The sequence below is a fragment of the Caretta caretta genome, chromosome 2 (genome assembly GCF_965140235.1).
Source record: "Caretta caretta isolate rCarCar2 chromosome 2, rCarCar1.hap1, whole genome shotgun sequence".
NCBI lineage: Eukaryota > Metazoa > Chordata > Testudines > Cheloniidae > Caretta > Caretta caretta.
This window is the reverse complement of record NC_134207.1, coordinates 159377980-159400040: the sequence shown is the minus strand read 5'-3', so window position 1 is coordinate 159400040 and position 22061 is coordinate 159377980. Positions and strand designations below refer to the sequence as shown.

The 22061-nt window shown below is 40.0% G+C and overlaps 1 protein-coding gene across 20 annotated transcripts in view; it reads left to right on the top strand.

The window, feature by feature from the left end:
- The first annotated feature begins 3494 nt into the window (after window positions 1-3494).
- The window catches only part of LOC125631898 (poly(rC)-binding protein 3-like), a 724175-nt gene continuing 705608 nt past the window's right edge, over window positions 3495-22061 (top strand). For 3 of the 20 annotated variants that reach the window (XM_075125534.1, XM_075125528.1, XM_075125533.1), the window contains exon 1: window positions 3507-4057. The gene's annotated coding sequence lies outside the window, so the exon portion shown is untranslated. Of the gene's footprint in view, window positions 4058-4119; window positions 4419-11283; window positions 11354-12848; window positions 12976-22061 lie in introns of those variants that run through there. The other 17 variants (XM_048839341.2, XM_048839342.2, XM_075125545.1 and 14 more) reach the window with 15 other exon arrangements.

Sequence of the window (22061 nt, the reverse complement as noted above, 5' to 3'; positions counted from 1 at the left end):
CCGCAATGGACATAGCTGTTGCCTAAGTAGACAGCTTTGCTGTCAGCAGGTGTGGTCTCATGTATCCTAAAGGCTGTACGAGTATTTTCTTCTGAATAGTCTTAAATGACAATCCAAGGAAACGTTTTCCAGCATTAACTGTTTTCCCTGTAGGTACATTCAAAACAACAGAATATATTGTTTGGAGGTTGATTCTGTCTATGCCAGTTCTGTTGTTCTTTCTTGCTCATGTGGATAACGTTTTCTGACTACCCTTGGATTCTGAGCAATTTGCACAATTATCTGTAATATATGTATATCGTCTTGTGTAAATGTTATGGGATTTCTACAAGGGCTCTTTTCTGATTAAAAAACCCCCTAATCTTAACTCATGTCATGAATTTCCCTCCCCCCCACATTTAAATGTATGTGCAGACCTGAAAACTGTCTGTATCCCAGCATGCAAACTATTTGAATGCCAAGTTATCCCTGTAAATCAGAAGACAAATATGCAGACTTTGTGACACAAAAATGTGCATTTTTAAAAGCTATGCTGGCATTTATGTATTTTGTATATAGGTATGAATGAATACTAGCAGTTCATGTGCTTTTTATCACCCAACTATCAAACTATCCATCAAAGCTTTTCCAGAGTAGCTGAATTAAAAATAATAGATCTATACATCTTTATTGAAGTCAATGAGATTGCACAGCTGTAATTGACAGTAAAAATTGGCCTAATGTTACTGGGAACTGAGTGGCTCAGGGAATTGGTATTGGTGAGAACCTTGTCTTGGGTATAGTTGGTGGACCTATTTTACAGTAAATTGGCATTTCAACATCAGTGTAATATGAATAGAAAAACATTCAAATAAAAGCACTAGGTAAATTTCAAATGGATAAATTACACATTCTAACTGATATAAATGTCCTTGAGATTTAATTTTAACTAAAGTGGAGATTTTGTTTAATTTTTAAAACTTTTTGTCCATTTATTTATTGCAGACATCAGGCAGCAGAATTTATTTCTGATATATTGGCTTTCATTTTTGTGGTTATGCATGAATTTTTATGTTTGGTTTCATAAATACCGACATAGGCCCCAATCCTGCAAACAGGCTAGTGTGTACGTTTTTTGGGTTTTTTTTAAGAATTCGGCCATACTGTGTAAGAGGATATTATTTAAAAACATCAAAATAGGAGGTGATCTTCTTCCCCATCTCTTGTGAGAGATTGGGACCAAGGCTAGAGAGGTAGCCTCTCCTCTCTTACTTTATTCTTACTCTTATGTGAGAGATTTGGGGATCTATTTCTTTCTCCAAATCCATTGCTTCTGGAGGTATTAGGAAGGAGCACCTTCCTCAGAGGAGGAGATGGCTTCAGATACAAGATAATGAAATTGCTTTTTGGTTCTGCAAATGTCTTTGTTTTATGTTATTTGATGAATGTTTGATAAGCTTATTGCATTTACTGAATTATTGAAATACTATTGAAATTTTCTTCCTTAGATCATTTTGCTTATGGAAGCATAGCCTTACACTATTCACAGATTCCACTTCTGATTGTTTCAGTGTTCCACTTCTGATAGTTTCAGTGCTGAAGTGGACCAAATACAACCCATGGATTCTACCTACATCGGCCTGCAGTTGCTCTCATCTTTTAAGGGACACTTTCAACATACAAATCCTAAATTATAAACAAAGAACTGACTTACTAATGATAATAACACTTTGGATTGTTATAAATAAAAGACGTTTTAAAAGCCAGTTTTGTTGTCTCTACTTATGTTCTTTGATTACCTTTTGCATTTCTCTCAGTTTAGACAGTGAAAATGATTTCAGGTGAGGAATGTTTATCTATTTGAAAACATCTCTTCACGGGATTTTTTTTTTTATTCCAGAAATATGTATGGAGATGGTAGGTTTTTTAAAAGCTTGTATTCAGAACATTTCAATCTTGGCTTTATTTTGTCAGTGGCCCACCATGATGGCATTTCTTATAAATGGTTTCAAATAGCTTCTATGTGGATCAAGAAGGCACCTCAGTTGCTGGGACCTACTCTTGGGCCATGCTTCTGTATTAAAGATAAAGTTGAATGCAGTTTGCTACTATTAATGCAAATAAGTGCAGCCTTTCGTCTCCTGGCATGTTGTCAATGCAATCAGTGACATTACGCAAAGTTTGGGTGCTACTGACATACAGCATATTCCTAATAAAATGTCACTTGTCAAGCCCTTGGTGTGATGCCCTGGCCTCCTTAGCTTTTCCAGAGTTCCACTTGTAAATCTGTTTACCCCAGGGATGCTGTGTATTGATTCCACATAGCAAAGAGTGTTCTGTGGTGACAGTGAGTACAAGGGGAGCTCAGATTTCAAATCAAGATGCCTTAAAGGGACATTCAGATCCCATAAATGCTAAAACTGGCACTCAGGCACATACATTTCTTCTGAAGTGTCAGGGATCATCACAGCTGGAGATGGGACATTGGACTGGGAGGACCAGGGTTCTGAGGTGGCACCAGGCATTTTCTCTTGCACATGCTTGGCGGGCTTATTCTTGCTAACATGCTCAGGGTCTCACTGATTGTCATATGTGCAGTTGGGAAGGAATTTTCCCTCAGTTGAGATTGACAGTGACCTTGGGGGTTCTTTGCCTTCCTCTGCAGTGTGTGGGCACAGGTCACTTGCCAGGATTCTCCGGGTATATCACAATCATTTCCCTACCATTGTAGTGGGCCTCATGCACTGCTGCACCGTGGTGCCTTCTGTTCTCTGCTTGTGGCACATAGTAATTTAGTCTCCTGTGGGCTATTTAGTCTAATGTTGGTTGCTGGGTTGAGTGTGCAGCTGCTGGTGGTGTTGGTGACCTGTGATATACAGGAGCTCAGACTAGATAATCTATTGGTCCCTTCTGGCCTAAAATTCGGTGACCCTACGACCTTTCCATTTCATAGGCCGGGTTGTCCTCTCACCCCCAGCAATTCAGCAGTGGCTCTATGGAAACAAGTGAAGTGACACCCTCTCAGTGCCTCCAAGCCTGAGACCTGGACACGCCAATAACCCCCACACATCTGAAACCTGGCACCACTCTCTGGCTAGGCTTTCCTGGGGTCAGCCTCCAGCGCTCAAAGCAAAGCCCTGGCGTTTGGGAGGCTGTGTCATCACCCTGGTAGGTCAGCCCCCAAAGCAGGGGGGGGCTAGCCCTTCTCCTGTGCAAGAGCGGGCGGGCCGGCTGCCTGAGCCCGAAACCAACTACAGGAAGAAGAGACTGGGACCCCCTCACGTCCCCCTCCTCATTCCATCACCCCTTCTCTCCCCACGCCCCTTAGATCCCTTCCCTTACCCCCCACCCCCAGCCCCCTCTGCCTGCCAGCCAGGGCCCGGCGCCGCGGCCCCACCCCGGCGGGGCAGGGCAACGCCCCCTCCCGCTGGTGCATCGCGGCCCGCCTGGGCGAGGGGCCAGGGCTGCCAGCGAAGCTCGGCCAGCTCAGCAGCGGCGGCGGCGGCGGAGCCTGGGGAAGGAGCCAGCGAGCGCGCCTGAGCGCGGGAGCGCGGGCGCGGGAAGGGGGCAGGCGAGAGCGGCGGCAGGAGGAGCAGCGGCTGGGCTGCAAAGCCACAGCGAGCTGCGGGAGCCCGGGGAGCGCAGCGGCAGCGGCAGCGGCAGCAGCAGGGATAGAAGCCACCGCGAGCCGCCTTAACGCCGCCCCGCAAAGCCGCCCGCCCGCCCGCCCGGGAAATACACCCAGGAGCAGCCACCCAGCGAGAGGCGCTGGGAAAGCAACAAGCAAGCGCCCACCTCGCCGGGAGCCTTCCCCCCGGCACCGACGCTCGAGCTCGATTTGGCATCTGATTGTTTTTTTCTCTTCGCACCCCTCCTCCCCCTTGGGGGTTCTCCCTTTTCCTGCCAGACTGACTCGCACCCTCTCGATAATTTATCCCCCCTTCGTTTTTTTTCTACTCTTCTCCCTGCTTCCAAACCCTGTGTCTGTGTGTTTTAATAACATCACAACCTCTGTTTAAAACCAACCAACCAACCAAAACCCTTCCTCCTCTGACCCCATCCAACACCCCTTGTTAAGGTGAGTTGTGTCTTTTCATCACTTTTCCCCCTTGTGTGTTATTTCCTCCACCCCCCACTCGGGCAGCTTTAGGGAGAAGGGCGGGTGGATTTCAGGGGGATCCCAGCATGTTTGCAACGCCTTTATTTTCCCTTCTGCAGCCTCAGCATCATTCCGCCTTGCTCCTTTATCCCAGGGATGTAGCCGGCTGATGAAAGTGGGGAGCTACTCTTCCTTTGCCCTGCATGCTTGGGAGCAACTGCAACAGCAGCAGCACAAAGCTTCCCCTCTCGCCCCCCCCCCCTTCTGTTTGTTTCTTTCTTTTTGCTTGGTTTCTGGTTTTGAGCAATTCTCAGGGGACTTACAAAGAATTGCATGTGAGGTGAGGGAGAGCGAGCGTATGTGTGTACTGGGAGGGTGCATTTGTACTTGTGTTTATGGGATGAGCGATACAGCTTCCAAACAGCCACGGTATACAGGGAGAGGGGGACAGCGGAGATTGTTGATGGAGAAATTGATCAGGGCTGCAGGAAGGCTGCACAGCTCTTGAAATGTTCGCTCCTTGTGCTCCAGGACACCTCCTCTTAAATCATAACTGGCACCTTAATAGTGATGGCTCCCACTCTTCGGCTGGCGTCTCAGTGGAGTAGTGAAGAGAGGAAAAACTTTAGTGCTACCTTATTGTTAGTGTTTTGTTCTAGCAGTGTAAAATTTTAATCCTGCAGGGATGAATGGTGAAAATAGGACTGCAATCCAGAATAAACGGATCTTTGGGTGTCACATGCTCGTTTTCAGTTACAAAACAGATACAGAGCGTTATTACTTTTGTCAGCTATTAGAAGTATTGCAGCCAGGTTTACTTTCCAATTGCGAAGTTGTATTAGACTGTTTTCTTCAGCTGTTCAGTTGACTGTTCCTATAAGAGCATTGAAAACAGACACTTATTTCTGCAGTAAAATAGCCTATCTTAAATGTCTTGGGAAACAACTTTTTTTTTTTGTTCCGGTTGTTGGTTTTTGTTTTTGGGGGTTTTTTTTAGTGGCTATCAAGTAACATATCTGTCCCAAGGAATTTTTACAGTTTTTGTGTGCCTTCAGCTATTTTACCTTGGTGTTTGAATTGGAGTAGTGTAGACTTTAGCTGCATTTTGATAAGGTGTTAAATCATAACTTGCAGAGATGCTATTTGTAAGGTGCCGTTCAAAACAAAGCAAAATAACAACCCCCTAGCTCTTCTCCATAGACTTTTCACATGGTATTTGTATCAAAAATAGCATGCTGTTTCCTTAAAGAACTGGTAACATTTAAAAAAAACAAAACAAACTGGGCATATCATGATAAACAGCTTAAAGTATTCATAGTTCAAATACTGTTATATTAAATTTTCTGATGTGTAAAACTATGAATTTGCATAGAAGATCAAATAGGTCTACTTTACATTAAAATGCATTTTGTTTGGACATTTTAAAAACATATTGAATCATTTTTGCATCTCAAAGTTTAGACGTGAACTAAAAAGATTGCTACTACCTGTAGTTAGAGGCCTTCATAGTATGGATTTTTATAATGAGTGCAATACTTCTTGTTTTGATGGCAGTAGAATACATTTATCGTACCTGTCTAGTACATGTAATTTTAAAATAACCTATCTTTCCACATGCTATATATGGATGATGTTCAGCAAAAAATGATCAGTCATGGAAATATTTTTGTTATGCTAATAAGAAGACATCTTTGATCATTTCTTTTTCTTGTTAGCCTAATTAAAATATTTTACACAAGTTTGCTTTGGGGTTTTTGGCCACAAATGTCAAGTTGTAGTGAAGAGATTGTATGGCTATGTCTTTGGTTGATTGTGTCATTCTTAATGTCCATGATAGCGTGGGGAAAAGTAAAATACTTAAGTGCTTTGTATAGGAGGTATTCAATGGTGTGAGAAAAAGAGGAAAACCAGACAAGTGATCCGAGGAATGGAAAACTTGTCTTATGAAAGGAGACTCAGGGAGCTTGGCTTGTTTAGCCTAACTAAAAGAAGGTTGAGGGGAGATATGATTGCTCTCTATAAATATATCAGAGGGATAAATACCAGAGAGGGAGAGGAATTATTTAAACTCAATACCAATGTGGACACAAGAACAAATGGATATAAACTGGCCACTAGGAAATTTAGATTAGAAATTAGACGAAGGTTTCTAACCATCAGAGGAGTGAAGTTTTGGAATAGCCTTCCGAGGGAAGTAGTGGGGGCAAAAGATCTATCTTGCTTTAAGATTAAACTCGATAAGTTTATGGAGGAGATGGTATGATGGGATAACATGGTTTTGGTAATTAAATGTTCATGGTAAATAGGCCCAATGGCCTGTGATGGGTTTTTAGATGGGGTAAGATCCAAGTTACCCGGGAAAGAATTTTCTGTAGTATCTGGCTGATGAATCTTGCCCATATGCTCAGGGTTTAGCTGATCGCCATATTTGGGGTCGGGAAGGAATTTTCCTCCAGGGCAGATTGGAAGGCCCTGGAGGTTTTTCGCCTTCCTCTGTAGCATGGGGCACGGGTCACTTGCTGGAGGATTCTCTGCTCCTTGAGGTCTTCAAACTACAATTTGAGGACTTCAATAGCACAGATATAGGTGTGAGGTCTTTTTTAGGAGTGGTGGGTGAAATTCTGTGGCCTGCATTGTGCAGGAGGTCAGACTAGATGATCATAATGGTCCCTTCTGGCCTAAATATCTATGAATCTAAGTGCATAAACAGTTACAAAATAAAGCACACAATATTAGAAGTATACATGGAAGCTTGTAAACAGCTCTGTTGCTAAACTCCAATTACTGTTTAAACACAGTATTTATGGTGAATCTCTATTCAATATCATGCTAGTTTTAGTTTTGTAGATTTTGTGTTGTTAAAATCACATATGGCCCAGGGCACTTGCTCCTTTGCTATAAAAGCCCTGCCTAATGGCCTGATCCTGAGAAGTCTAGAATACCTACAGCTCTCCTTGAAGTTACTGGAATTTGCAAGAGCTCAATACCTTTAAGGATCAGGCATTTTGTCTTCTCAAGAGTTAGGATTTATCCAAAAGATAAAATTGTCAAGGTCTTTAATGAATCACTTCATTCAGATTTTATGCAGAGTGACATACATAATCAAGGTGTATTTGAATATGTTTGTTCTATCACAAGAAAATTAGTGTGTCACTGGACATGAAATTTTAGTATTGTTAATCTCAGACGTTTTTAAATTCTTCAGTCATTTGTAAAATAGAAAGTGTTCACTAGTTAAATCTATTTTGTATATTGCTGTAGTTAGTTCATTATTACTATGGGCAAGGCATTTAAGAAAAAATATATAATTTAATGTATGAAAATGCAGAGGAAGGACTGAGTTAATCTGTCTCCATATCATAACAGACTTGAAAAAGAGTGATGTCTTCAGTTGTATATGGAAACCATTTTTTTACCAACTCAGTTTGGATGTAGTGTCCATCCATTTGGCTGTCACTTTTTAAAACCTAAGAAGTAGGGTTAATTTAGGGCCCGATCCTGCTCCCATTGAAGATTTTCCCATTGACTGCAATGATAACAGGCTTAGGCTCTCACAAATTGTTCAGTGTAGTGGTACCTTATGGTGAAGCTTTCTTTTAATTTATTGTTTGAGGATTGGGTAAAACATGGATTTATTTACCTATCAGGTTTTTTGTTACTTGTAAAACATGCCCATTAAAATCCTAAACTACTGTTAAGTGAACTAATAGGAATAGTTATGGAGTTTAGAAGTCTGGCTAACTTTGTAGGACTTGTTGTTACAAAAATAAGGTGGGGTTGTTCTCTGTTGTCATCTAACTAAAATGATTTTCTTGTAATTTTTGTGCGTCATTGTTTTTCTACAGGTTCTATCTGAAGTTATATTTAGACGTTCTATTCTTTAACATATTTCCATTACTGAAGAACATGAATGTGCTGTTTGTATCTTAAACTACAGCTACTTTTGTCAGTTTCAGTAGACTTTAATACAATACTTGGTTCTTCCTTACGGGGAAAATTTGTCATAAAATTTAAACTTTTTTATAAAGAAAATTATATTAATTGTGTACTCCCTTGCATTTTTTGCATTGGAAATTAGCAAAGTTTTGTGTTGGAGCCATGCAGTTTATAATTAGAATAAAATGTTTCAAAATAGTAGTGTGATACATATGAAAACTGCTTAACACATTTTCCCCTACAGTATCACACTTTGTTGCTAGTTTAGAATGGTAATATATGTATGTCTCACTCTGAACGCACACTTGTAATTTAAAAAAAAAAGATGTTAAAATGCATCAGATTATTTTATACAAAATTGTCAGTTTACTTCTTAAAATTTTGTCTATTAGGAATAATATTTTAGTAATAAATGACATTTTTCTGCCATATATGCTTACACAAAGAGGATAATGAGTGCTTAGCTTCAGGGAATTGTATGTAGCCCTGTTGAAATATCAAGCTCTGAACTGGGCTACATGTAGTTAGATTCCCAGTGCTGTGGGTGAACTTGAGTGAATGGCAATAGTGACAAGTTTATGTACCTAGACATCAGTGAAAGGGACTGACTGCCTCTTGGGGAAAACAACATATCAGAGGAAGGGTGTTTGAGCAACATTATGCTGTAGGGCTAAAAACACCAAGTGGTTGTCTCACGTTCAACATTATTGAGGGTCCTCTGTTTCAAAGACAGTGTTCATAATGATCTGTTTAGTTCTTCTTTGGATTATAATAGATCTGGAGATTTAAAAAGAAGTTCATAGTAGTACCAAACAGCTTCTCTATTGGGAAGCATATATAGGTGGTCAGTGGAAAAATAATTGATTATATTATTATTAATATACCTATCTGACACTTTTTAAATTACTTACATATTCAATACATTTATATACAGCTTATATCTCCTGTTCACTTATGTAGGTTTGAGTTGGCACAGTTTATGGGGGGAGCGTATGCAGGGCGGGAGGGAAGCAGAAGAAACATTAGCATTAAATTTTCAAAATATTAGAATGAAGCCAAAAGAGCCAAAGACATTAATAACTACAGAGCCAGTGGTAAACTGGGTTGTAAAGTGTATGAGATTTCAAACAATTTAAACCTTTTTGACAGTAGACAAACATTTACAGTGAAGAAACCTGAATACACTCATAGTGAATACACTTTCTTTCCATAGGAGATTTTAAATAAATATATTTTAAATATATTAAATATATAAAACCGCAGTTATGCCTTGAGTTGCTCACATAGTATGTGGAGATATTAATCTTTGATCATGCATGTAAGTACTAAAAATTATTTAAATGCTGTGATCAAATGGAAAAATATATATTTGATAAATGTCGTATTGCCTGCAAGTGTAAGATAAACTCTGGTTTTTGTTTTTTTATACCAAACCTCATTTAATTGCTCTTTCTAGTTTCACTAAAGAAGAAGAATAAAAAGTACATATCTTATTTTGTTAATTTTGGCTGTGTTTTTTCTTTATGTTCCTCTAAATAAAATGTTTAATTACTTTATAATGAAACTTTTTAATAGGCAATTGATTTATGATGAAAACTCAGCCCTTTTGACAGTTGTTTCTAAAATTCCGAATGGTAGTATTTTACTTTATGTAAATACTTTCTTCAGTCACATGCCTCGTACAGATAATATTCAACATCCTTTCGATCTCAGTGAGACTTTACATGCAGGTGAATATGCTATTATAATTAGTTACCTGGAGCTCCAGCAATGATGCTTTTTGTTTGCATTTGTCATATAAACATTTTAAGCAAATAAGAGAAGTTGAATTATGTAAACTCCCATAAAATTAAATAACCTGTCAATGCCTGGTTCCCTTATCATTCATACCATTTGCCAGGAGTCTTTTCATATGGGCTCAGATCAGCATAAAATACATCTACATCCAGCCTTAGCAATCAGATCGCAATATTCTCAGTTCCCACTGGCTGCTCCAGGAGTCTAGAGAGTGCTACATCCAGCATTCAGTGGCCACAGGAGGCTGAAGAGAGGGAGAGAAGAGGAAAACTAATAGGGTCTGAGTTGGCCTGTGAAGATCTTATGGGGAAAAAAATCTACCTTCATAATGCAAAAGCCAGTGTCTGGCCATGGAAGCTATGTATTTTGGCCTGAAGAGTATTTATTACTATGTATCACGTAAAATCCCAACTGCCTAGTGGTGACAAAGAATCCTAGTACAAAAATTATTTTATCTTATACGTGCTATAATGTGAGTAGAAAAGAAGAAGGGTACACCTGTATAACTTACATTTAGATTGCTGTATATGGGATATGAATGGTTTTCTGTCCTGGTACAGTGTATTAGTCCATTTCATTTGCTTACCTTTTTAAAATGCAAATAAATTTTAAGGAAACAGCAAAAACTAGGACATTCAGAGTTAAGTCTGATGCACAATTCCTAAACTCCTCCATGAAAGAGATGTGGGCTGATCACAGACCTGGGAGCTCTGTGGTATTGGGCAAAGCTTTTGTACGCTGCATTCTGTATCTGTGAAATGGGACAGTACCATTGGTTGGGACTGAATTCTGCACCTCTTATTCACATGAGTAGTCCCATTGACTTCAGTGGGTCTACTTGTCTGAGAGAGGGATTCAGGATCAGGGCCTGGATTTGTGAAGTAGTTCCAATGTGAAAAATGCAAAGCATTATTATTGTTATTATTATCCCACTGAACCATATATTACATGATATATGATCATGCCCCTGGCATTCTGCCGCATACTCGACCTAATTTTTTTGGCAACATCTCTTGATTTCTGCAGCATACGAGTGCTGAGTTCTGTAGCAGTGTGAAATACATTGAAGGCCTTTCTCAAAAACTAAAGTCTAAATAAAGAAAACCGTGATGACATTTTAAATATATCACTTGTAAATTATAACATGGATTTGGGGGTTTAGTGAGTTTATATTTTCTGAGTGTTTATTTCCATTTATGTGCATGAAAATATATCTTCCATTTATTCTCTCTCTTTTGTGTTCTTATGCATATTTTCACTAAAGCCGTAAAAATACTGTGTAAATCCGGAAGCAGATACTCACTATTTTACAGCATTTTCCGTCTTCAGAGATGTTACAGGCATTAACTAATTAGCCATCATAACAATCCTTTGAGTTTTGTGACAGAGAGACAAAATACTGAACAACAGCAGCAGTAAAATGAGAGAGACTAGGGCAGATGATTTATTTTCTCTCCATTTTCTCCCCATAGTGATTTCTTTGGGATGACGACAGTAGAGTAGAGAATTTCCATGTGGATTTGGAAGCTTCCACTTCATCGGGTTAGTTTACTTGAGACTCCTTACTCTTTCTGTGTGGGGAGCACTGTTTTGATTGTCACTTTGTGGGGGAGTGATTGGTGTGATTCCCTTGCCTGCAGTCTAAGAGAGCCTGCAAAGGAAACAATTTTGTGATTCCATGACCATAGGTGAAGTCCACAGTGCCATATGTATAAGATCACCCACTTTTCTGAGATCTCCCTAATGCACATTAGAAAGGCACAATGGGGTTATATCTTCAGGACCAAATTTTTCAAGCCACTTCTAAACTTGTGCATGTAGTTTTGGTGTACAGTCATTTGCAACCCTCAACCCGCTTTCTATTGTATGAGCACTTATATATTCAAATTGGATAGTTAGACTAGTTGTTAGTAAATCAAATGGATCTGAGGGAAGGATTTGTCAAAATAGGGGGGAAAGCATCTTTGCAAATGTAAGGAAGGAAGCAAGTAGAGATGATTAAAGATAGGTAAGAGGGATTGAATGAGAGTGAGGGAGAAGGAGAACCCAAGATAGATTGAGATGTTAGAGGCAGAAATACAAGGGTAGCCTCAGAGTCGGAGGCTGGCATGAAGAAGGAGAGAGTGGAACTAGCGGGAGGAAGAAGAGGAGAGGGAGACAAGGCAAAATGGTTCCTGCTGGATTAGAGTTAATTTTGTTGTTTAAAATATTGGCAAGATTCTGGTTCAGAAACATACAGCGAAGGAGTGAGTTGGGAAAAGAAGGTGAACTCAGTAAGGTGAAATTGAGGAAGAGTTACGTGATACAGGTTTTATAACAAGCAATGTTTAAAATATTACCTACAAATAAAATATTTTAAAAGAATGTTATTGAGGCTACAAAGGCAAGCACTCAAACCTTAGGAAATGTCAATATTTAGGTAGCTCATGCAACCTTAATTCAGCCCCCTTGTGCATATGCATTATGATACAGTCTTTAATTACAAGATTACCTAAAATTTTTTTCCACAGGATCCCTGCAACAGACACAGGGTTCTAAAGGTTTTAGGAAAACACTATCTCTTACAGCCAGATGCTCAATGCCTCATGACATTTGTAGAGGAGAGCAGGGCCTGCCACTTTCAGCTTACTTTGCCTTATTGGATCATGAATAACAAAGCACTGTGCTCAGCAATCCTACTGGTAGCTCAGCGCTTCTCTCTCACAACCTTCATCCATGTCTCTGCAGGGCTGAGCCTTACTGCGTTTCATAGTGATTTGTACTGTTTTTAAAAGCAAACATTTAGGATCCCAAAATAAAACGTCTCTCTTTAACTTCTTGCCTCATAATGGTATTCACAGTTTATTATATGCGCATACACATTTTAACTTTTAACAGTGAAGATACCATATATTTCAAGATCTAATATATACAGTAAAAATGCAAATAAAATATCTTGGGGGACAAGATTTAAAATATTTAAAAGTTAAAAGATTTAAAAGTTCCAGAGAGAGATCTTCACAGTGGTCTTGACTTCTATGCTTTTTATATTTGCTAGGGGAGATTCATGCTGCGCACATACATGCATGCCACAAATAAAAAACGTGGAAACAGAACAGCTGTGTTTTCCCAGAACAGGAAGGAATAAGCTGCTGGGAGACCCCATAGGGCTTGTCTAGACTAAGGTAAAAGATGTATTTTTAAAACATGTTAACTGACATGATTACATAAAATATTTTAAAACTCTAATGTAGACTTGACAAGTTGTATGTTAGTTGATACACCTGGTCTTCACCTTGACCAGTTAACACATTTTAGGGATTTTAGAGCTTTGAGCTAACATCTTGTAAAACTACACATCTTTTTCTCCGATTTAGACATACTCGCAGAGGGTTGTATCCTCCTTGCATGATGTTAGAGGACTGCTCTTGTGGGGGACTCCTATGTTGCTATGGAGGGTGGTTTAGTATTAGGGGGAGGTAGAATTAGATGCTGAGGAGCTCTGCTCCTGTACCTGCTTCATGGCATGTGGGAGGAGATTCCATATGTCAGTCCTGACTCCCATGGAGTTCTTCTGTACAAGGCCCTTTACTCAGGTCTGTCTTTGGGGACAGGATTTTCACTCAGGCACATAACAGCATTCTACAGAAAAAAGTGTTAAGTTCTCTAGTGTTTATGAAGACAAATTTTTGCTTAGATTATCTTTAGTTCCTGATATATAATAATCCTATGTATTTCTGATATTCTTAGCAAGATGGAGATAATCTTTGTGTATAGTTTGAATCAATTTTGTTTCTGCACTGGATTTAAATTTTAATTGGTGGAAGCTGGTACTTTAATATTTAAACAGTTCAAAGATTCCAAACGTAAGTATAAAAATGGCCAGTTAACTATCTAACGCTGAGCAAAATAATTTCCCATACAACTGTAATCAAGTTTGGAAACCTTTAAATTGATCTTAGAATTTGCTATATTAAGGTCTCAATTTTGGAGTTATTTACAAACTTAAATATGTTGGGTTTTTTTAAGTATCATCAGTATAAGTGAAAAATAAAACAAAAAACCTTTCAATGTTGCAGCAATTTAACTGAATTTGCATTATTTTGAAAAATGAAGGTAACTAGTACATAATATTCTCAACCTGCTTTTGTATTTTTTAAAAGAAGCTCACAGTCAAGTCACACTTTTGAGGCTTTTACATTGATTGAAACTTTAAATTGATTGCACCTATGCAAGAAATATTTTAACCATAGGTTAATGCATAGGTGCTGGAACTGCGGGATGCTGCTGCGTCCCCTGGCTTGAAGTGGTTTCCGTCATATACAGTACAGGGTTTACAGTTTGATTCAATGGCTCTCATCACCCCCACTATAAAAATTGTTCTAGCACCCCTGAGGATGGTGATTAGGTTGATGTGACTTTTGGTGCTTTGATCAGATTCAAGAATCTATAAACCAAAAAAGAATGATATGTTAGACAATACTGCATTATGCAGGTAAATTATGTGATACAGCATGGCCAGAGGGCAGCAGGAGTTGTTTTTTTTTTGAGCAAAAAAGGTGTTTTTATTTGCATAACACACTTAAAAAGTAAAAACAGCAGCATATGCAATGTGTGACACAGCAACCAATCACAATTGTTTTCGCATTAGCTTCAGGGGAGGGAAGTGTTCAAGCTTGCCTGGGCTCAGGGCAGGGGGCTTCCTCGACTCTCGTGATCTTCCACCCTTCCGAGTTACCTGGTGGCCCAGAGTAAGGGGGCTTCATTGACTCTCAAGGTCTGCCACCCCCTTGAGTTACCTGGCGCCACGCCCAAGTGTCACCAACAATTCCCTCCTCCGAAAGCACCCAAGAAGAGGGGCAGGCTGTGGGGTGGACAATCCGGGGGGGGGCACGTGCACCCATGTGTGAAAGGACCCCTCTAAGGTGGTGGTGTCCGCAGCAGAAATGGCTGGGGCTGGGGTCCCTTACTCTCTCCCCCGATCAAAGGGTCAAACAAAGGGAACCGGACGGGGACACCGAGCAGAGAACCTCAGACAGCACCCCCCGCTCCTCAAAAGCATCAAGGGAGTTGGTGGACGCCGCCCAGAGGAACTCCGCCCGGATACATGAACGGACCGAGGATCGGAAAACGGCCCCACAGTCAAGCAGGAGAGTGTTAGAAGGGAGCCTTATTCCCTGTAGAGGGAAGAAAGTTTGCTATAGATTAATTAAAGCACCTGAAGCCAATTAAAGCACCTGAAGCCAGTCACCTGATAAAACCCCCTGCTTCAATCAGACAAGGGAAGGAGTTAAAGCAGAGTGGATTGGTGTTGGAGGAGAGAGCAGTTTGGAAAAGTTGAAGCAGAGTGGATTGGTGTTGGAGTAGAGAGTAGTTTGGAGTTGTTGAAGTAGAGTGGATTGGTGTTGGAGCAGAGAGCAGTTTGGAGGGAAGCAGCGGAGAGTCTGGAGAAGTGCTGCGGTGGGCTAAGATGACCAAGACCCTAGGTAAAGGGACATCTGGTTTGTGCAGAGGGAGGGCAGGAAGCCCCACAAGCTGAAGGGCAGGAGAGGGAAGTAGCTCAGGGGAAGGAACCGCTAGTTCAAGCGGTTTACTGCTATCCCTAGGGCCCCTGGGCTGGGACCCAGAGTAGAGGACGGGCCCAGGTCCCTCCCTCTCCACTCCTTTCCTTTAGGACACTAGTGGGGCAGTTAATACCCCGGTTCAGGGGCGAGAAACGGTGCCCTGAACCCTCCCCAAGAAGAGAAAGCACGAGACCCATCAAAGTAGTGCCAGCAATTTGCCACAATTAATATTTAACGAATGTGGACTTTTATGTGTTGTACTAAAAAATCTAACATGAGAGGCATGTAAATTCTATTAATAAATAATACAAAATCTAATACTTTTCATAAAACCTGTTTGGCCTTGTAATCACAAGATAAAAAGATATACTTTTATCATGTGTTAGGTAATACGTGAATACGTAATAATTGAAATGCAGTAAAATCCTATTGTGGACAAGGCAGTCGTCGTTTTAACATGTTAGTAGGTCAAGGTACAGGCTAGAGGAGAGTCTAGTGTTTACGTGGACCTGCTAACACATGTTAAAACTACAGCTGCCTTAGCCACAGTAAGATTTTACCTTGTATTAGTTGCCACAAGTTAGCTCGTATGGTAAAAATCCACCTTTTTTTCCTGGCATGGATGCAGCCTTTGTATGAGAGAAACAGTGTACAACATTAAGGGCTCAATTCAACAGTTACATAAATGAATAAATTTACTCACATGAGTTGTCCCATTGAGTTTAATGTAAGCACAGTTACTTGTGTGCGCATTTGTAGGATTAAGCTCTAAGATTATAGGACCAGATCTTGTCCTGTACACCTGGGCCTGGAGGAGACGCTTTGTAAGTCGATCCCACCCCACTCATGAAGAACAAGGAGTCGTTGACATTCTTGGCACCCCTTTCCTAGAACTCCATGAATTCAAGGTCAGTGTGGGGTGAAGAATGTGATCTGGGTAGGCTGCAGGCAGGGAACATGCATCCCTATGCTGGGGAGGATTGGGTTCTGAAAGATGCTCATTGTCCTCCATTCAGCACTGCTAAGATTCCACAGAAAAGCCAATACAGCCTGGAGTTGAAGGGCACAGAGCAAGCATGGGATCTTTTACTGCAGCCCTATATGAACAAGCAGAGTGACTTTGATACAGCTGAAAAAAAGTACAGATAAGAGGTCATCTGGTAGCTGGAATTTTCAGTGAGGAACTTTCAGAAAAATTACAGATAATGTCTGATCTAGCTTTGGGACAGACAGTGCAGCTGGGACTAGAGCTGGTCAGAAAAAGGCTTGTCAAAAGTTGGTCCCTTTCTTTTTGTTGAAAACTTTTGAGTTTTGAAATGTTCTGACTTGTTGTAGAGCTGTCGAAAAACAGAATACTCTTTTGTGAAAAATGTACTCTATTGTTTGAGGAAAAATTTTGAAAATCAATTTTTTTCAACAAGCTCTAGCTGGAACGGCAATCAGTGCATACATGGCATAGAAAATAGTTAAGGAAATTATTTAGATTTCCATTCTTTCATGGGGATTTAAACCACAATGATTAAAGTTATTTTTAAAACAATGAAAATTACCTCAATCGTGTAATCTGAAGCCTCGTACTGAGCCTAATGTACATGCAGAGTCATATTTAATTCACACAGTGATGGTGTTGATGAGTGATTTAACAGTGTGATAGACTTATCTTTTAATTTTCTGACTTTAGTTAGCTCACATTAGTATTATTCAATACACCACATGCATTTTGATTTGTAACTTGCTAGTTTTTAACTTGTTTAATGTTTTGGTCTTGTGTGCCAAAAACAATTTATAAACCAGTTTGAAAGCTTCCTGAAAGGTTGCTCCAGATTGATTGGGGAAGTACAGTATGCCTTGTGATGGCAGCTTCTGAATCCCACTCCATTGACAATTTAGTTTCAGGAAGTCAGGCATTTTGTGCTCAAACAGCCTAGCACAAATTGTTTCACATGATCTGAAGACAGTGGAGTCTGTCCTGCTGGCAGCTTTCTTCCTGTTGGCCAGCAAAGAGAACAATGGGCTAAACAGTTAGGGTGGGATTTTCAAAGGGGCCTAAGATATTTGGATTCCCAGCTCCTATTGACTTTAAATAGGAGTTGGGACCCAGATCCTTGAAGGTATTTAGGCATCTAACTCCCATTAAAAGCTGGAGGATCTGGGCCTGGATCCTAACTCCCTCAGACCCCTAAGAAAAGCCCAGCTTCATCTTCTGTCTCTCTAGGTTTTTAAATGTGAATGGTTTAAACCTTCATTCAGACATACTATTGTTTTTAGTGCTCTTCGGCATGATTCTGCAAGATGCTGACTCTTCATAATTCCCATTGCTGTCAATACAAATTAAGGATACTCAGCATGTTACAGATCTCAGCTACTTGCCGTCTGTCATTTTTTGATAATGCAATACTAGTTTGACATTTTATTATAGCTTTTGCCACATTTTGGATAGTGAGATGCCTGTCTAAATAGCTTATGTAAAACATGTTTTCTCTGCAAAATGAAAGTTTTTATTGTGAGCTAAAGATAAATTTGAAATGGGAAGGTCTGCAGGAAAGAGAATGGTGTTTCCATGTTCTACTTCCCAGGGCCTTTCGAGCGTGTCTTCTGACGCATCAAACTTTCATTGTACTTTAATTATTGATAGGAAGCAGTTTCTTACTAGCGTAGCACTTATGCATAGTGAAATCACTTTTCAGGAGAAATTATTTCAAGTATTTTTTGGATTGGATTCAGTTTTGCAAATTGCTTGTTTTTATAGTGCCCCATAAATTAAAGCACGAATGATAAGCAAGATCATTATGCTGCCATGAATCACTCCAGTCCTAATGGCCTAATGCACTAAGCTTTAATTAGTAATATTGTATTTTTAAAAGGACAGTGTTGTGAAGGAAATGTGAATGTGCCCTGTTTTATATCTGGCTTTCCCAGAAGATTTTAAATGGATTCCTGTTCTTGGTATGTCTTTAAATAATTGATATGGCCACTTCAAGGCCTTAGTAGAGAAACAGATTATTGGCTGCCAGTGACAAAATTTGGTTTTGGCATAATTTAGCAGAGACATGGTACTGCCTACTGTGCTTCTCTAATTAGAAAGTTTGCCTAAGGTGCTTATATCAGAAAGAGTGGGGAAACATAGTGCTGGCACAACCTGTCATAACAGAGTTATTCCTGCAAAACCTGATTTATACAAGATTGCTTCTTTTAACCCTTTCACACTTCTTCAGGAATTTTCATGTGTTCTTTCAGCAACTTTCATACAGACATTTCTTTATTGATTGTAATTTGTATCATAATATCCTGCATAAGAATCTTTTCCCCCCTCACAATGCCCACAACTTGTTAGTCAACAATAATAACTCTATTTTTAACTTTTGATTGAACTGCCAGAAGTCAGTATGCCAAAACTGAGTAATAGCTCTGTGATCTTATTGCTGTCATTAAACTTGCCTTTCCCTACTGTTTGTTACCTCCTCTCATTCCACTGGGCCAGATCTTGGGTGCTAGCTGTGTTGCACCTGGTAGAGCTCTGTGGAAAGGGGGAACATAAAGGAAGCTGTGGAACATATTTGTATTGCCCAGATCCCAGGGCCCCTGGGTACCAGTCTGATCTGTTGTGCAAAATAAAGCCGCCTCATGGGCCATTTCAGTCTATCAGCTATTCTAGCTGTGTGGGATCAGCCTGATGTTATGTCTCTTTGACTATGCCCCCTTTTCACTGGTCATGCCCTCAGCTTACCCTCTACATCAGTGGCAAAAGGAGGGGAGGAGGAATAGCATAGAGCCAGCTGTGGAAGCCTTATACTGGCCAGGAATTTCCCCCAGCCAGGGGAATCCCCAGGAAGCCTGTTAAGCTGGGGCAAAGCACCCTTAGCAGGACCAGAATCTGGAGCATCATATCTAAAATTAGAATATATGTTGTCTGGAGATCATGTATTTTTATTTTGATTGCAAATCACCTAGGCTAGCATATTGTTGGTTGTTGTTAAAATAAGAAATGGTAATGAATATGATGAGTAGAGCTGGTTGGGAATTTTTCAACAAAACTTGGAAAATGCTGGTTTGTCAAAACCAAAACTTTTCATGCAAAATGGTTGGTTTCAACAAATTTCTCGTTTTGAAAAAAATGTTTTAAAATTGTGAAAACAGTTTCCGTATTTCCAAAATATTCAGATTTTTTGTTCATGAAAATTTTCAAGATTTTGACATTTCATCCTGATTCAGGATGGGAAAAATGTTGGAAAACTCAACAGTTCTTACTGGATGAGATTTTTTGTGGCTCGCTCTAATTACGTTGTTTGTCTGGAAAGTAAAGTCATTCAGCTCTGGTATATTGTTCAGCATTGAAGTGGTAAAACCCCTCTTGTTATGCACTGTGGCTCTAAAAAAGCAACAGGGAATGAAGGTTAGTAAGACTTTCAAATCCTTGTTAAACAATGTCACGCTCTTATAACTCGGAAGATCGACAATGATAGGATGGATCACATGTTCAAATTTATTCTGCTAAACATACAAAGTACTGTGAGAGGTGCAACTTTATATTACATGATAAAAGATCTGCTTTTAATTATTTATTACAGTTCAATAAAGGGGCAAAGTAGGTTTCATATAGACTAGCAAAACTTTTAGAAGAACAAAAACAGATATGGAGAGTGGGAGAAATAAAATGAGCAAACTACTGTGAAGAAGCAGTTATAAAAGGTTAAACTGTATGTTTGTATTTTTCAACATTCCCAGGAAGCTCGTTGCCAACATCCCACCAAGGAATAAGAATGGATGAAACAGTAAGCAATTGTGAGAGATGTCTTGCATCCATAATACATCCACTCTGACATATGCTTGTACATGAGTTTATTTAGATATTTTTGCAGCTTGGAGCTCTGATTTATCAAAGCACTTAAGCACGTGGCTAACTGTGGTTTTAATGGGACTACATATGTTCTCAAAGTTAAGCATGTGGTTATGTGCTTTGCCCAATCAGACCCTTAGGTTTAGGTAGATGACTATCCATATCTAAACAGCAGAATGTTAAAGACAAGTGTATGAGGTGATACAGGAATGGCTGCTAGACATATTGGTGTGGGTATATAAATGCACAGGTTCGATGATAAATAATGTCTTCCTCCTATTTGCATGAAGATTCAGAATTATTGCAACTACAGACATGTTAGTGCATTTGTACCAGGAAGTATTCAGAAAAAAAACATCAAATTGTTGTCTCATTATTCTTTTCCCCAGCAACAAATACTTAAAAGTCAAACAAATCTGATTAAAATGATCAGAGACTAGGATCACCCTGGTGTTGAAATTAAGTTTAATTTCCCTTAAAGGCAAGGTTAAAGTGTTCTCATTATGGGTATTAAGATTTTTTAATGTTTAATTTCCACTGAACTAAAATTTATGGTTCCAATAAAGATCTCATAAGGGAATACTGTATAAAATTTTCGTATCCTTTTAAATGATTTTGTGTCTCAGAAATTTCTGTGGGTCATTAGAGTAGCAGCCGTGTTAGTCTGTATTCTACATGCCTCCAGCTTTTACCCAGATCACACCACACGATCCATTGTCTACAGCCGAGCTCTACAATACAACCGCATTTGCTCCAACCCCTCAGACAGAGACAAACACCTACAAGATGTCTATCAAGCATTCTTACAACTACAATACCCATCTGCTGAAGTGAAGAAACAGATTGACAGAGCCAGAAGATACAATTGACAATACCCAGAAGTCATCTACTATAGGACAGGCCCAACAAAGAAAATAACAGAACGCCACTAGCCATCACCTTCAGCCCCCAACTAAAACCTCTCCGACGCATCATCAAGGATCTACAACCTATCCTGAAGGACGACCCATCACTCTCACAGATCCTGGGAAACAGGCCAGTCCTTGCTTACAGACAGCCCCCCAACCTGAAGCAAATACTCACCAGCAACCACACACCACACAACAGAACCACTAACCCAGGAACCTATCCTTGCAACAAAGCCCATTGCCAACTGTGTCCTCGTATCTATTCAGGGGACACCATCATAGGGCCTAATCACATCAGCCACACTATCAGAGGCTTGTTCACCTGCACATCCACCAATGTGATCTATGCCATCATGTGCCAGCAATGCCCCTCTGCCATGTACATTGGTCAAACTGGACAATCTCTACGTAAAAGAATAAATGAACACAAATCAGACGTCAAGAATTATAACATTCAAAAACCAGTCGGAGAACACTTCAATCTCTTTGGTCACTCGATTACAGACCTAAAAGTGGCAATTCTTGAACAAAAAAGCTTCAAAAACAGACTCCAACGAGAGACTGCTGAATTGGAATTAATTTGCAAACTGAATACAATTAACATAGGCTTGAATAGGGACTGGGAGTGGATGGGTCATTACACAAAGTAAAACTATTTCCCCATGTTTATTCCCCCCCCCCCACACACACACACTGTTCCTCAGATGCTCTTGTCGACTGCTGGAAATGGCCCACCTTGATTATCACTACAAAAGGTTTTCTTCCCCCTCCCCCCACTCTCCTGCTGCTATTAGCTCATCTTAAGTGATCACTCTCCTTACAGTGTGTGTGGTAATACCCATTGTTTCACGTTCTCTGTGTATATAAATCTCCCCACTGTATTTTCCATTGAATGCATCCGAGGAAGTGAGCTGTAGCTCATGAAAACTTGTGCTCAAATAAATTTGTTAGTCTCTAAGGTG